Source organism: Oncorhynchus gorbuscha, linkage group LG17 (genome assembly GCF_021184085.1).
Source record: "Oncorhynchus gorbuscha isolate QuinsamMale2020 ecotype Even-year linkage group LG17, OgorEven_v1.0, whole genome shotgun sequence".
NCBI classification, from domain to species: domain Eukaryota; kingdom Metazoa; phylum Chordata; class Actinopteri; order Salmoniformes; family Salmonidae; genus Oncorhynchus; species Oncorhynchus gorbuscha.
The window spans coordinates 23578137-23583395 of NC_060189.1; positions in this window are offsets into that span (position 1 = coordinate 23578137).

Consider the following 5259-nt stretch of genomic DNA (forward strand, 5'->3'; position numbering starts at 1 on the left):
GCCATTAATACAGGTAACGAGTGGAGGACAGAGGAGCCTCATAAAGAAGAAGTTACAAGTCTGTGAGTGCCAGAAATCTTGCTTGTTTGTAGGTGACCAAATACTTATTTTCCACCATAATTTGCAAATAAATTCATAAAAAATCCTACAATGTGATTTTCTGGATTTTTTTTCTAATTTTGTCTGTCATAGTTGAAGTGTACCTATGATGAAAATGACAGGCCTCTCATCTTTTTTTAAGTGGGAGAACTTGCACAATTGGTGGCTGACTAAGTACTTTTTTTTGTTATTATAGGACTATTTCTCTGTATACCATTTGTATTTCATATACCTTTGACTATTGGATGTTCTAATAGGTACTTTAGTATTGCCCGCCTAATCTCGGGAGTTGATAGGCTTGAAGTCATAAACAGCGTAATGTTTGAAGCACAGGGAAGAGCTGCTGGCAAATGCAGGACAGTGCTGTTTGAATGAATGCTTACGAGCCTGCTGCTGCCTACCACCGCTCAGTCAGACTGTTCTATCAAATCATAGACTTAATTATAATATAATAACACAACAAACGAAAAGGTAATTAATATGGTCCAATCCGGAAACTATCATTTCGAAAACTAAATGTTTATTCTTTCAGTGAAATAAGGAACCGTTCCGTATTTTATCTAATGGCTGGCATCCATAAGTCTAAATATTGCTGTTACATTGCACAACCTTCAAAGTTTTGTCATAATTATGTACAATTCTGGCATATTAATTACAGTCTTTGTTAGGAAGAAATGGTCTTCACACAGTTCGCAACGAGTCAGGTGGCCCAAACTGCTGCATATACCCTGACTCTGCTTGTACAGAACACAAGAGAAGAACACATTTCCCTAGTTAAAGGGAAATTCATGTTAGTAGGCAATATTAACTAAATATGCAGGTTTAAATATATATACTTGTGTATTGATTTTAAGAAAGGCATTGATGTTTATGGTTAGGTACACATTGGTGCAAAGACCGTGCTTTTTTCGCGAATGCGCTTGTTAAATCACCCGTTCGGCGAAGTAGACTGTGATTCAATGATAAATTAACAGGCACCGCATCGAATATATGCAACGCAGGACAAGCTAGATAAACTAGTAATATCATCAACCATGTGTAGTTAACTAGTGATTATGTTAAGTTTGATTGTTTTTTATAAGATAAGTTTAATGCTAGCTAGCACCTTACCTTGTCTGCACTCGCATAACAGGTAGTCAGCCTGCCACGCAGTCTCCTCGTGGAGTGCAATGTAATCGGCCATAATCAGTGTCCAAAAATGCAGATTACAGATTGTTATGAAAACTTGAAATTGGCCCTATTTAATCGGCCATTACGATTAATCGGTTGACCTCTAGTACAGACACACAAAATCAAGTCTTACAATGCAGATACACACACACACACACACAGACCACATCCATACTTTTGTGTTATGTTCCCTGCTTTATGTACCTTGGTGAGCAGAGACTTGATCTTGAGAGAGGAGAGTCGTGATGAGGGCATCTTCAGATGTAGGCTCACCACCTCCTAGCAGGAAGCCACCTGTCTCTGTATAGAAGCACAGGATACCTGCCACCTATGGAGAAATAACCCAAACACATCACAGTGATAAGGCTGGGAGGGTAACACTCGGTCTATGCCTACAGGGCAGTAAGAATACATTCATAGAACAACAGCAAAGCTTCGGCTGCACACTCTAGGATCATACATTTTCTACAATACAGTACCTGCGTGTCAAAGACATTGGTGAGATTCACTCCAAACTGAGCCCTCGGACATTCGGCAATCCTCTGGCAGCTGTAGGTGACCTGAATACACAGACAGAGGTGAAATTACATAAGGGAGAAGTCAAATGGATTAATATAATAATATCATGTCTATATTACTCACCTTTAAAATGTGGTTATTTTCCAGGATCATGGACAGGCTGTTCTTGAAGGCCCGGGCTTCAAGCATCAGGATGTCAAAGAGGTACACCTTGTTCTTAGTGGCAATCTACAAAGGAGATTGGATATAGTTCAGCAGTTCAAAAATGATGAACATATTCATATCCAAAAGCCTAGGTAGGATTACTTAAGAGCTCTGTCTCTCTTTCCTCACCTGCAGCCAACAGACTCTCTCGTGCTGGAACGTCCCAACCCCGTCTGCTCCTATCTCGATCACCTGCTGCTTCCGGATGTGTATCATCTAGGTGGAGAGAGCATGGCCAAGCAAGGTACTAGAGATCACTCTGTACACCCACAGGACAAAGGGCACACACCTCCTTAGACTCATTACAGCTTCATTTTCTTCAGAGATGTTATCCATGTCTGTATGCTACTAGGCTATGTAAAGTGAAGCGTACGCACAGGGGGCGAAGTGAAATGAAACAGTGATTGTGAGGGTTAGGTACTCACAGCAGGACCAAGCTTCTCATGGAGCTCATCAATGACCACAATGTTGACATGGCTCTCATCAATTTCATTATCATCTGAGGAAGGGAGACATCTATTTGTTGAGCTACATCGATCATATAGCTAGCTACCTAATGAAAAAAGCTAATGATGCAAACCTTTGGCTTCAGTTAGCTAAATGTGTACAATAGAGTATAAAACATGAGGTTACTAACTCAGTAGGAGATTCTTCCTGTATGGCTGAAACTCTGCCACAGTCAAATAATAGGTCTGGGACAGGTAGCATGTCCGGAGAACGGGTCAGGATTCCATAGCCACAGGCAGAACAGATTAAACTGGAGCAGCAGCACGGCCAGTGCAGATACCATTCAGAATCTCATGTCCAAACAAAACTTTAATTCCTTACATTCTTATCCGCAACTGAAACAGATTAGACCCATACATTGCAGATTACTAATTTATGCAATACACACTGGCAGCACAGGGCAGTAACTGGCACACATGAATAGATTACCAGGACGCAGGGTAATCAATAGTTACCACAACCACAAAGTCAAAATTGGCTATATCCTAAAAATGTGCTTTTTGGTCTTAATTTTAAGGCCAGGGTTAGGCATAAAGCTAGCAGTGTGGTTAAAATTGGGGTTACGGTTCGGTTTAAAATCACATTATAAGAAGATACCTGTTTGAAATAGGCGGAGTTTATGACTTTGTGGCTGTGGTAACTATTGACGACCAGGATGTAGCTTCTGCCGGCTACCAGTAGCTACTACAATTAGCTAGCTACTAGTAGCCAGCTAGCTGGCAAATTAGCTGAGCTGATCGTGATCAGCTACTGTGCAGATTTAGAGCAAATACATGAGCATGTGAAACACTGAGCAACAACTCTTTTCAAGATAATGTGCATTCATTTTTTTCTTACCTTCCTCTAAAATCACCGTTTTATTGGCATTGATCCGCTGAACAATACAGGAAAGTCGTAGTCTTGAGGGTCAATTTGATGCGCTTTCTCTTGAAGCTGTCCATATATTAGAAGTCGTCCATGGCCATCTTGCTAAACAATAAATACAAAAATAAAAAATATTTTAGAAAATCTTGCTAAACAAAAGTTGCAATGCTTGTTGTTGCAATATATCAAAGCCAAGTTGAAGCTAACAACGTAGCTAGTAATGAGAGCTAATACATTTAGGTTGATATTTACCAGCATTTTCTGCCGTGACCAAAGCACTAAAAGAAGGTGGGCGAAATGAAGGACTTCATAATGATTGATGGAAAGGGGTGGAGCGTAGACTGTACATATTATTATTATTATTTAGAATAAAGATTGCACTGTATGCAAAAATGCTGCAGGCAGACAGAAAGTTCCTCAACTGGAGAGTTATCTGGTAAGCAGCCTTAAAATATAATATAATGAGTGCCATACTCTTTCCAATTTTTCCAAATAGAATGAGTCTATTATGGTTGGGTCATATAATGCTTTTTTGTGATGGTTTTTGTAATGGTTTTGTGAAGTTTATAAAGTAGACAGCTGAAACAAAGTGCACTGGGCCATTGTGGCTTGCACAGAGTTGCTTTGGGTTATTTCTATAATGGTTTTATGTTTCCTAATGCCTTGTCCACAGCAGGAAGTTACTGTCTTGAAACAGTAGTACATATTTCCTTACAATATATCACACATTAAACCACAGTCCAATCGAATCTACTTCAAATATCACAAAGGCATTGTGGGGTGTGGGATTACAAAATGCACAGAGGGAATTATTATAGCTGCAAGTTATTCACTTTCATAGCCTAACCAGTCTGTGTGAAGATTTTAACATTTGGATAGTTCATAAAATAGAACAGTTGACTTAGAAGGTAGGAAGGTATCACATTTGTATGGCTGTTTTATGTGCTTTTTGAATATTGATTATCTGTAGAATGTGGAGAACATTCCTTTGGGTTTGAGCTATCTGCTAACATGTCAAATGTTTATTTTATAGATGGAACATGCTCAGTAGTGTTTAGAATGTATGACAAAGATTCTGGTAAATACTTTAATGTGTGCTGACTACAACCACATGGCGGCAGATTTGAGACATTTTGGGCCTTTCATTATATTACAGAATGTAGCCCTGTGTCACGCTCTGTCCATCGTTCGTATGTGTTTTCCTTGTTTTAGTGTTGGTCAGGACGTGAGCTAGGTGGGCATTCTATGTTATGTGTCTGGTTTGTCTATTTCTATGTTTGGCCTGATATGGTTCTCAATCAGAGGCAGGTGTTAGTCATTGTCTCTGATTGGGAACCATATTTAGGTAGCCTGTTTTGTGTTGGGTTTTGTGGGTGATTGTTCCTGTCTCTGTGTTTGCACCAGATAGGACTGTTTAGGTTTTTCACTTTTCTTGTTTTGTATAGTCTGTTCATGTATAGTCGTCTTTATTAAAAACATGAATAACCACCACGCTGCATTTTGGTCCGCCTCTCTTTCACCAGAAGCAAACCCTTACACCCTGTGAGAAAAGTAAATAGTGAATCTAACCCATTGTCAAAAGTCAGAGAGCAAATGGTTGAATGATGTCCTCAGTCATAAAAAATAACTGATTTCAAGGAAGTGCAAGCCCTACAGTGTTAGCAATTATACTAGATAACAACCCTTAGTCCATCTTGCCTAATGCAGAAAGACAAGGGAGTATAGTATTTCCATCCATATCAGCCTGGTAGAATCTATATCACACAGTTAAGGTTGGATGTGGGAAAGAAGTCTCTGAGTAATGGGATTAGGCCAGGCGAGTGCACACAGATAACATGAGTTTCTGAGTTTCAGGAGTTTCGTTTTTGTTTTTGTATCACAGTCTATGACCACACG